Here is a 12,843-nt window from a genome sequence, read left to right as displayed (position 1 = left end):
AGTATTTCCCATTGTTTTGTTAAACTGGTTGAAATCACCAGAAATTATTTTGCTCATACTATACTTTTACCGAAAATAATCAGAAAGGAAATGCTGATATCTTTTCCAAACATGTTCACGTGTATGGTTATATATCAAAATTACCATAAAGAATGAATTTAAAAAATATCTACCGAATTAAGATCTCTCAATTACTCTGTGAAATATTTAGTCGATACCATGTGTCGACAAAACTTCAAATTATTAAAAACTTTCGTCATTCAATATAACAAAGTATTTTATTTTGCAAAAATTATTAATGTATATTGTTTTCCGAGTTATCCTTCTTACGTTGAATCTTCAGCATGTTTTATACCATGTGACGGTACCAAAAATCGTTAAATTCCCGAAGAAATCTCGGGTAGAGAAATTGGATCTTATTTAGGAATACGACTTTAGTCCAGAAGGTGCGTCTGCAGTTCTGCGGAGTGCATTGAATCTACCAGCCAAAGGGGACGTTATTGATTATCCCGTATTAAGATAGTGCAACACTCCTAGCGCGAAAAAGACCTCTCCCGCATCATTCTTGAGGTCAACATGAATGCTTCGACAATCATAAATTTCCCACAAAACAAAACAAAAACATCAAAATATAGCAAAATCAATACAAGAAGGTGAGGTATGATTGCTAATGAGACAATTATCCACCACAGTCAAATGACGTTGATGAAGCATCTATAGCAGTTGTTATCAATAGTCCGTTTCTATGTATGTTGGCGTTTGTTTTTGTTGCAGTTCAGTGTTTCTGTTCTTCCGTTCTATTCCTCTTATAGTTGATGTGTTTCCCTCGGTTTTAGTTTGTAACCCGGATTTGTTTTCGCTTAATCCATTTATGACTATTGAACAGCGGTATACTACTGTTGCCTTTATTCTGCCAAAGTTTCGTAAATTCTATGAAGTTTTAATAAAGTAATTGATGTGTAACAAACTTTAACCCCAGACTGTATCTTTTGTTAAATGTAAAAAAAAAAATAATAATTAAGCCTAGGATTTCGTTACCACAAATTACTTAAAACCTTTACTAAATTCTTCCATAGATATAAAGATTTGGTTTTGAAGTTTGGTTGTACCTGTACAAAACTTATTTCAAACGGGATAGCACATGCTCATTTTTACGGAGATGTTGTTTACCGATCCCGGAAATTTAGAAACGATCCGTGTAAACTTATCGATCCTTTGGATAAACTAATTCTAAAAGGTTACCAATTCAACACTGTAATTGTTTTTATTGCTATTAATATTGATTGTGTTATGCCCCACCTACGATAGTAGTAGGGCATTATGTTTTCTGGTCTGTGGGTCCGTTTGTTCGTCCGTCCGTCCGTTCGTCCGGCCGGCCGTCTGTACCGCTTCAGGTTAAAGTTTTTGGTCGATGTAGTTTTTGATGAAGTTGAAGTCCAATCAACTTGAAACTTGAAACTTAGTACACATGTTCCTTATAATATGATCTTTCTAATTTAAATGCCAAATTAGAGTTTTGACCCCAATTTCACGGTCCACTGAACATAGAAAATGATAGTGCGAGTGGGGCATCATGGACACATTCTTGTTATCAGTAAATTAAAATCAAACCAAATATCATTTTTATATACATATGCACATTCATGGCTCTACAATCTGTCGATACCTGTATCTTGGCATTGCACAAGGTCATGTTTTTCTCTGACTGTTTATGACGTCTTTTCACTAAATCCATTGGATGTGTTGGATGTATACTGATTTATATTTTAGTCTTAGATGCATGGTTGTTTTATTAGTTGTTATTGACTTTGAACTAGCTGTCAGTAACTGCGAGTACTCTCAGATCTGTACTCAGTGTCTTTTTGGTGTGGGATGTATAAGTACCCGTCCACGTCCACTCTGTGTTTTTGTTAGATGTATTTCTATTTGTATCCATCTGATGAGTTAAGCCTTTTTCAACTGATTTTTATAGTTTGTTCTTATGTTGTACTGTTACACCACTGTCCCAGGTTAGGGGGTGGCGCCTTCAAACGAGTTTAACCCCGCCACATTCTATATGTGCCTGTCCCAAGTCAGGAGCCTGTAATTCAGTGGTTGTCGTTTGTTGCTGTGTAACATATTTGTTTTTCGTTCATTATTTTGTACATAAATTAGGCCGTTAAGTTACTCGTTTTAATTGTTTTACATTTGTCATTTCGGGGCCTTTTATAGCTGACTTATGCGGTATGGGCTTTACTCGTTGTTGAAGGCCGTACGGTGACCTATATATGTTAATTTTTGTGTCATTTGGTATCTTGTGGAGAGTTGTCTCATTGGCAATCATACCACATCTTCTTATTTTTATATTATAAGTCAATTTATCAGTTAAATACGGAAAAATGAAAATAAATATTTTCAAAATTTTGATCTGAATACTGTATTTTAGTCATAACTAAGCTTCTGACCAAATTTCCTAAATTTCCATGAAGATTTGACAAAGTTATTGATGCCTAAAAAAACTTTAACCACAGACTGAACCTAAATGTTGACGACGGAATCTAGGATGGAAGACCGATATCTAGGGGCAATTGAAAACAATGAATAGAATGAAACAGAAAACACCAGGGTTAAAAGGAAAATGACAAGACAAACAACAGTCAACAGAACACTAACAGAAATCTAAAGAATGACAGAGACTATCAAATATCTGCCATCAATACCAAATTTTCCAAAAGACAAAAAGGAACAGTAAGATATAATCAAGACAACCGCTTACACAGTTCGTGGCTTAGAATTACTTAATTAAATAAGTGTCCCTTCAAACAAACGTTATATTGCTGGGTCTTAAAAGTGCTCCGTGAAACCCCTTTCTAAATTATTAACATCAATTTCATCAGCAATCAAAGCCGGGCTTCAAAGTAATTGTGAAAATAAAATTGAGAATGAAAATTATCCATTCTAGAGGCGACGTGAATCAGATGTGGATACTAAACAATTCCAAAGACTTGTAAGAGTACATACAATCTGAGACTCTTTCATCTTGCAATAGTATTAAAACATTTGACGTTTCTACACTTTATACACAAGTATTCCCAATTCCAAACTAAAAAAACAAATTGAAAGAGTTGGTCCTGCTTTGTTTTATAAAAAAACAATAATATAAAAAGATAAAAGAATTTTGTCTTAGGGAGGGATAAATCGTACCGTACTTTGTAAAACATCACTCTGATTCAAACAAAAAAATTTCTGAAACTGACACATCAAGACGTTTGACTTCTTGATCGACAACATATCTGTTACGTTTGGAGGACGTGTTTTTTCAACAAACAATTGGCATTCCCATGGGAACCAACTGTGCTTCTCATCTTGCCGACTTGTTCCTTTATTCATATGAGGCTGACTTCATACAGGAGCTGCACTTTCCGCTATACAGATGATGTCCGCTCACTAAATAATTCAAATTTTGGTGACTATGTTGCCCGCAACTATCCCATCGAACTTGAAATAAAGGATACAACAGATATATATAGTTAAATCTGCCTCATATCTTGTCTTACATCTACAAATTGACAATGAGGTTCTATTGAGAACAAAATTTAACGACAAAGAGATGATTTCAGCGTCATAATTGTGAACTTTCAATTTCTATGTAGCAACATTCCAGCAGCGCCTGAATATTGAGTATATATCGCCCAGTTGATACGATATTCCAGGGCTTGCGTTTCCTATCATGATTTCCTTGATGGAGGGTTGGTGCTCACAAGGAAGTCATTAAACCAAGAGTTCCAAGTGGTGAAGTTGAAATCATCCCTTCGAAAAATTTTCAGACGCCTTCACGAGTTGATTGACCAATATGGAATATCTCTTTCACAGATGACGACGGATAAATTCCAATCGTCGTAACCACAATCCCGTCCTCCTTTTCCCCGAATGTGACCTACCGAATTAGACTTAACGTCGGGTTTGTACTTACATGTGCAAAACTACGGGTGCCACAGGTTTCACGACAGGAGCACATGAGATCACCTACGGTTTTGGTGGGATTCTTGTTGCTCAGTCCTTAGTTTTTCTATGTTGTGTTTTGTATAATGTGTTTGTCTATGGTCTTTTTCTTTTTTTGCCATAATGTTGTCAGTTTATTTTCTACTTTTTTTTGTTTGATTGTCATTTGGTACCTTTCGCCTCTCTTTTAGAACAGGCATATGAACTAATTTCTCGAGATATCAAACTTTTCCTTTTTATTTCGGTCATATGGATGATAAATCTTTCTTAACATAACAAACACAGGAAAACAGCATGCCCTATGTAACGTTCTAATAGACTACTTAAATACAATTTCAAAGAAAAACAATCATAAACAAGACCGTACCATAGAATATTCGCAGTAACTCAAAACAAGCTAAACAATTCTGATATGAAATCGTGTCATTCTGAACTGTAATATTAGTGACTGTACTTCAGAGTAGATTTTAATCAGAAGCTAACGAGTAAATGATGACACGATGTGTTATGCCTAAAACAAACCTTTACAAAATTTCAAAGCAGAAAAATAAGAAAACATTGCTGTTTATGAGATTGTTGAACGACCATAAAAAGAATTCCTATTCTTACTAGCTTTATAAATAATACAACCGTAAAAACCAGGGTGTGAAATGTAGCTCTTTATTAAAATCCTACAATTATTGAAATCCTGCCATTGCATCATACTTCCAAAATAAATCTCTATCTTTAAGATAAATTTACGTCACTATATTTTGATCAATTAAGGATATCTTTATCAGTGTTGTAAAAATAAATAGAAATGAAAAAAAAATCGTTCATTGACATCTTAGACATCACTGAAAACATGTATCTATTCTAACAAAATAAAAAAAATCACTAATGTATATGACCGTAATTTGACCTATAATGGTTTACTTTTATAAATTTTGACTTGTATGGAGAGTTGTCTCATTGGCACTCATATCACATCTTCTTATATCTATGGAGGCAGCAAATATTAACATCAAGGAAAGAAAATTAACAATGAAAGATAAAGTAATATTGTTTGTCATATATTTTCATGAGAAGTAACAAAAATCATGGTATTAAAAAGGAAATTATCACAACTAACTGAAACTAGCTATAAAAAGAGTGGGTTGATTGATTGATTGTTGGTTGCTTAGCGTCTAGTGACAAATATTTCATGTATTTTCAGGTTTTCAGGACGAAAGAGTTGAGGTAGATAAATTACATTTATGTACTTCAAAAAATCTGGACTGTTTACAGAGAATATACATCATATATTGTTTAAATGTTCCAATGTTTTATATTTGTCATTCCTGAAAAAGGCTTCAAGTGTACAACTGAACATCTGAGAATATAAAAACACGTCTAATGTTCAACATATGCATACGTGTTTATTTTGAACATCGGTGATGAACTGCTCCCCGAGATGTAAGTCCTTAATGCATTGTAGAGTCATTCATGTTTCTTTGGAGCTCTTACGTCAATTATGATGATGAAGAGAAGGAGATAATTGACGAATAACGGAGGTTTTGTTTCCAAACGTTTTGCCTCGGCCGTCCAGTAGAAATTCAGTACAGAAACATGTTACCCCTGTTCCTCTTTCACGTGATTATCACGGCCTGGAAGAAATTAGTTTCAAGTAAATGTGATATATCCGTTTGTATGTGGGTTCAATTATTCGTCTAGTGATAAGATTCATTAATATGCGACTAACACTTTTTTCTGTTTTATAAGCATGTCAAATTTAAGATGTCAATTTCAATTAATATTGCACGCTTATCTTTTTTTAATATTCTGAAGCGAATATTACGTTATTTTACAGTTAGATTATTTATTTGACTAGCTCCCTAAAACAATGCCGTTTTTAGTTTCATAATATGATATATCCTGAATAAACAATTCACATATTTTAAGCATGTGGTAATTAAATGAACAAGTTAAGTAGGTGAAAGTCAGTACTCAATATTGCATTGATTAGCAAAGAAAAGACTAAACCAGGAGTCTGAGAATGCATAAGGACAATGTGAAAAATCGTTCAAAAGAGATAATGAGGCGTAAATAAACAAACAATATTGACATGTGCACTTACACTTGACTATGGATCATTTACATTCAACAATCTAATCGAAATTTAATTCTTAACAGATCAACAGCTTCAAAAGCAATCCATTAGTGATGACAAGAAGTAGCACTGCAACATTATGCATCATTTAGAAAGACGGGATTAAATATAACTGGATGATGGCGATATCACCAAAAATTAAAAGGGGGCGTTCATGTTATTCAGACAGATCACGTATGGTCAAAATTCAATAACAGACTACTTTGGCTCACAAAGTACCGTTATAAGTGAAATCTAAGAATATTTCATAAACAATATTGCATTTATCAAGTTGAATTTATTTAGATGCAATTATCATTATAAAAACAAGTTGCTTTCTTTAATAAGAGAAAAGCAACACGTGAACCCGATACCGCTAACTGGTCACTTAAAAATTGTTGCTGAATTTTTGTTTGCTTTTCATTTGAACTAATTGACTGTGAATAGAATAAGATAATGATGATGTTAAAACACCTTTATTGTTTTACACTAGTCATTTTGGGGCCCTTTATAGCTTGCTGTTCGGTGTGAGCCAAGGCTCCGTGTTGAAGGCCGTACTTTGACCTATAATTGTTAACTTTTTATACATTGTGGCTTGGATGGAAAGTTGTCTCATTGGCACTCATGCCACATCTTCTTATCTATATTAAGCACTCAGTTTGCTTTATAATCTGGATGCATTTATTTTATCATATCTTCATATTTTGTTTCCTGGATGCCTTCAATTATTCTTATACTCGTTATTGAAGCTGTCTGTACTCATGGTTGATGTTGTATAGATAAATTTAAAGCCCAATTTCCATGTGAAGTGAAAAGCTGTGGCATGCAACTTATAAGAAGGTTTCGTATATTTTTCTTGAGAGTAACACAGCTTTATTGTGACCCCTTATATACTGACAATTATTTTGGTCTCATAAAACATCTCAGATTTTAAGGATTTCCTGAAGTTTAAATCTATCCAAATATTCTACAGGAAAACTTGGTTTTGAACAATATCTTATTTTCAGAAGTTTTTTAAATACCTGAACATACTCTCAAAAGAACCCATTTATATAAAAAGATATGTAGATATAAAAAGATATCAGGATTAAAATGTTGTACGCCAGACGCGAGTTCAGTCTACAAAAGACTCATCAGTGGCGCTCGAATAAAAAAAGGTTAAAACTGCCAAATAAAGTGCGAGGTTGAAAGGTATTGAGGACCCAAAATTTCGAAACAAAGGTTTTGCCGAATACATCTAAGGTAAAATTGAGAATGGAAATGGGGAATATGTCAAAGAGACAACAACCCGACCAAAGGTAATCTATTCCTGGGGTAGAAAATCCTTAGCATTTCGACAATGTCAAAGTTTATAATAGGACAGTCACTCAAAAAAGAAAAAAGAAAAGAGAAACAGCTAGAAGTCAGAATAGTTACCTAAACTTGTTTTTTTTTTGGCGCTAGAAATAGTAAATAGAAAGCATACACACTGATACTCTTGATAAGAATACGCATTTACATCATCATATATATTAATCTTGGCTCAAATTTAATGTTTATTAGTTGAATTCGGATGTCAAACTACCTACCTCAAGTGTTTTGACTCCGGATACATTGCCATTTAATCCGGAATTTGGGTGAACGCAAACCGATAGTGTGTCGTGTGAACAGTGTGATATGTAAATGAACCAAGACGTGTAGGACAGCTGGTCAACACAATGAATACAATTCTAAAAATCATACCATATTGCAAATATTTAGATGCTATAAGGTTGAACTATTAAAAACAAAAAAACAAAATGAATTGAAATTGAATTATTAACATACATTCCTGTTAATGAATCTTTTCCGAAAATTTTGAATATAATATCAATAAACACAAACGTCAAGTATTTACTGATGGACATTTTATTTATCAAATCAATCTCTTCTTACACTCTAACTTTCCACTATATGAATATATTGCTATACAAAATATATGCAGAGACTTATAAATCCATACTAAAACAGTATAAAATAATTAACGTAGTAATCAAATTTTTTTATGATTATTGTAAAATATTAATTACGTTTTTCGTGAGATGCAAGGATTTAAAATCCTTGTGAATTGAAACCATGCAAGTATTTTTTCATTCACTACCGTTTAAAATTTAGATACTAACTTATGAATACGCATCCCTGCTCATTGGTGCTCAAATGTTGCATATAATTTTCATAAATGTATTCACTGTTCAAACCTGTGTGACATAATACACGTATACATAACATTTTGATTATATTCTATTAAGGATAAATTTAGTCTCAGTTTAAACTTTACAATTTTAGTGAATATTGTCTTAGTCTGGTAGTACCTATTAATGAAATTAAATGTTTTTGACAAAAAAAATCCTTTTGTTTAATCATCTTTCTGCTTTCCGATCACTGTGTTTCCGACCGAAGATAAATATTTATAACAAAAATATCGTTTTGTTAATTTTCTTCATGCTTTCCGACATTTCCCCGGCTATGATTGAAATACAAAATATCACGTGATAAACGTTCAGAACTAATCAGTTTATTCTGGGATATTATATATTAATATACTATTCCCAGCTTTATTGCCACAATGCATAACAGCACGCTATATTCAAACTACACACAATACACGTACAGGGACCGTCTCAAAGCATGAATTATATAATTGCGTTATCATTATACTTGATATTTAATAAACATTCGTATTATTAAAAACATATATGTTCTGTCAAAAGGCAAATAGGTTCTAACATATAAATGATATTTTGACTGCAACCTAGTCTTTATTTCTTTGCTATCCGATCTCCAAATGAACTTTGATTGTTGAAACATAAAATGTCACATGGTAGCCTATCCATAGAGGGACCGTATCAAAGACATAGATAACTACCTGTATAAATGATCGAACATTTTCGAGAAGTTCCGAGAATCTTGTTTCCGGAAATATCCGAATGGCCCATAGAAGCTACCAAAACCGGGTTCACGCAAAAAAATCATGATTTCAGTAAATACAATCGCATGAACATAAATAATTTCAAAACTTGACGCTCAAAAATTGCCAAGAATTATAAGCAAAGCCGGTAAGAGTGAAGGACCGGGAGATCTCCGACACCACATGGTGATATTTCAGTCTAAGACAAGGCTCGTCCAAGTAAGAGATAACTGGAAATCTGCCATGTACCACAATTTACATCCGAACATTTCAGTCAAAGAACTTACGGAACGAAGTGTGCTCGTTTTCTCACAAATTTGTTCCCTTTTTTATGAGACAAACTTCCTACACCGTGTCTTCTTACGAAAATGATAAGGGGGCTTGCACTATATATCCTTAAACTTTACTCTTCTGTAAAATTTTACATTATGCAATTTTCATGTAGTAACATTCCAGCTACACCTGTATATATAGTGGGGACAATATCCTAGAGCGTGTTTCCTATCAGGATTTCTCTTATAGATTTTTACTACACAATAGGAAACTAATGTGTTTTATGGTAAAGATGAAGCCTCCTCTTCAAAAGTTTAACGGTCGACGTAATGACATCGTTGACCGTTATGTAACTGAATTTCATTGGTCGAAATCGGAATCCTATATCTTTTTTTTTCGATTCTTGTTTTTGAGTTAATTTCTACCTCTACAAACAACACAATGGAAGTTACAATTGATACAGGTAGTGTTTACCCTTTCATAAACACCTGATTTTAGCCGGGTTTCTAGTGGGCTCGTGTTTCTCACCATTTTTCTGTCTTTATATTTTCGTGTGTTGTTTTATGGACTTTTGCTTGGATTTCGTCTTCATCTATCTTGCAATTGTATTATCTGTCCTTCGACTAAATATTTACTTCGTCTTGCAATACTTATAAAGCATTTGACTTTTAAACACTTTACAAATATATTGTCCTAGGGAGGGGTAAATCGTACTCTGTAAAAAAATCACTCTGATTCAAACAAAAAAAAATCTGAAACTGACGTTATCAAGAAGCTTAATTTTTTTGATTGACAACATATGTTTTACGTTTGGATGACGCGTTTTTCAACAAACAATCGACATTCCCATGGGAACCGACTGTGCTCCTCTTCTTGTGACTTGTTTCTTTATTCGTATGAGGCTAATTTCATACAGGAGCTTCTTAGGAAGAAAGAAAAGAAATTAGCATTATACTTTAACTTCACTTTCCGCTATAAAGATGATGTTCTCTCGCTAATTAATTCAAAGTTTGGTGACTATATGTTGAACTCATCTACCCCATTTAACTTGAGATAAAGGATACAACCGATACAATTAATTCTGTCTCATATCTTGACTTGCATCTAGAAATTGACAATGATGGTCGGTTGAAAACTTTACGACAAAAAAGAGATGATTTTAGCTCCCTAATTGTGAACTTTCCATTTCTATGTAGCGACATTCCAGCAGCGCCTGCATAGGGAGTATATATCTCCCAGTTGAAACGATATTCCAGGGCTTTTATTTCCTATCATAATTTCCTTGATAGAGGGTAGCTGCTCACAAGGAAGCTATTAAACTAAGAGTTCCAAGTCGTGAAGTTGAAACCATCCCTTCGTAAATTTGACGGATGTTATCATGAGTTGGTTAACCGTTATGGAATATCTGTTTCACAGATGACAACGGACGGATTTGTTCCAATTGTCGTAACTACAACCCCGTCCCTTTTCCCCCGAATGTGACCTATCGAATTAGACTTATCACCGGGTTTGTACTTACATGAGCAACACGACGGGTGCTACATGTGGAGCAGGATCTGCTGACCCTTTCGGAACACATGCGATCACCCCCGGTCTTTTTGGTGGGGTTCGTGTTGCTCAGTCTAGTTTTCTATGTTGAGTTTTGTGTACTGGTATTTGTCTTTTGGTCTTTTTTTCCCTGGCGTTGTCAGTTTGTTTTCGACTTATGAGTTTAAATGCCCCTTTGGTATCTTCCGCCTCTCTTGTTATAATAATATTAACGTCAGATGCGTAATTCGACAATAAATGTCTCCACATTGATGTTCGAGTCGAGGCCAAACTGTTTGAAAATCCAAAACTGATTCAATTATTGAACAACTATTAAAACCAAAAAGTAAAAAAAAAACCAAAAGCCGGGTAGAGAATCAGAGCTTTGCATGAGAGAGATTTTTTCCTTAAATTAAAAAAAAAAATCCAAATTTAGTAACAGCAAAATTTCAATAGCAAAATATCCGTATTTTCATGCCAGTACCGAAGCACTGGCTACTGGGCTGGTGACATCTTCGGGGACTAACATTATATGAATAACACATAGCTGAGAGGGTGATAGAGCAGATTGTTACCCCGAGAAAACATTGTCAACTGAGGCGATGTCAAGGTTGACAATGTCTTTTCGAGGGGTAACAATCTGCTCTATCACCCTCTCAGATATGTGTTATTTAATTTATTATACTGAATGTTCTGTTATTACTGTCGATTAAATTTAAAATTCAAAGTAATAAACTATGACGTCTTGTACAACAACCATCCGTATTTAATAAAGCGCACACATGATCAAACGTCTCCGTGAAGGGTAATAGAGTATTTGCCATAGGATAGAGTCGTATTTGATAAAGCGCACACTTGATCAAACGTCTCCGTGAAGGGAATAGAGTATTTGCCATATGATAGAGTCGTATTTAATAAACCGCACACTTGAGCAAGCGTTTCCATGAAGGGTAATAGAGTAAATTAACACCCTCGTATTAGCCAATCAAAATATGGCATTTTGACATGAAGTATAATAAAACAAAATATCCGTATTTTCATGCCAGTACCGAAGCACTGGCTACTGGGCTGGTGACATCTTCGGGGACTAACATAACAAAATATCCGTATTTTCATGCCAGTACCGAAGCACTGGCTACTGAGCTGGTGACATCTTCGGGGACTAACATAACAAAATATCCGTATTTTCATGCCAGTACCGAAGCACTGGCTACTGGGCTGGTGACATCCTCGGGGACTAACAGTCCACCAGTAGAGTCTCGACTCAGTGGTAGTAATAACATTAACAGTACCAATTTTACTGCACCAAATGCGCATTTCGACATATCTCTTTCTTTTTATTTTTACAGTGCTATACTATTTTTGAAGATAGTAAAACACATTTTAATACAACAATTTTCAGAGAAGGTGTTAAACTTGTCTGAAAGAATTGGATTTGTCCGGATAACTCAACTGACAAGCAATATGTTGACTCACTTGTCTAATTTTTCGTATATGTACTTTTTCCTAACTATATTTCCGCGTTCATTAATGTTATGGTATTGAGAGGAGATTTCTATCTTTTTTTTATCATAATCCACTTCGGCAAACATATAACATTTTTGATTTCCTACAAGTTTTAATTTACCTAAAATCAATGAGATTAATATTTTCTAATATTCAATATATTGACAGCAGAGTGAATAACAAAACTTAAGTATTGCCAATTTTTCATCTGCCATCGGATTTAAACAACGTGTCTTTATCGAGAGTCTTTATTTACAGGGCAATTTTTTATTTTGTAGCATGCGGTATTATTGAATTTAAGCTTTACTTGCATACATGTAGCCTCTAAGTAAGAGGAGGGAATGAATAATGGGAGGATGGAATAATTTGGAGATATAAAGAAATTAATATACTTGAACTAACAACTGAAGGGAAATCTCAGAAATTATCTTTAAATGACCAATAATGTTGAAATAAAAAATAATGAATAACTTTTTACGGAAACGGATGAAATGAGAAAAAATAGAGATGTTTGTTTCAAAAA

Source organism: Mytilus californianus, unplaced genomic scaffold, assembly GCF_021869535.1.
Source record: "Mytilus californianus isolate M0D057914Y unplaced genomic scaffold, xbMytCali1.0.p SCAF_4, whole genome shotgun sequence".
Lineage (NCBI taxonomy): Eukaryota > Metazoa > Mollusca > Bivalvia > Mytilida > Mytilidae > Mytilus > Mytilus californianus.
This window is presented reverse-complemented; position numbering follows the sequence as displayed.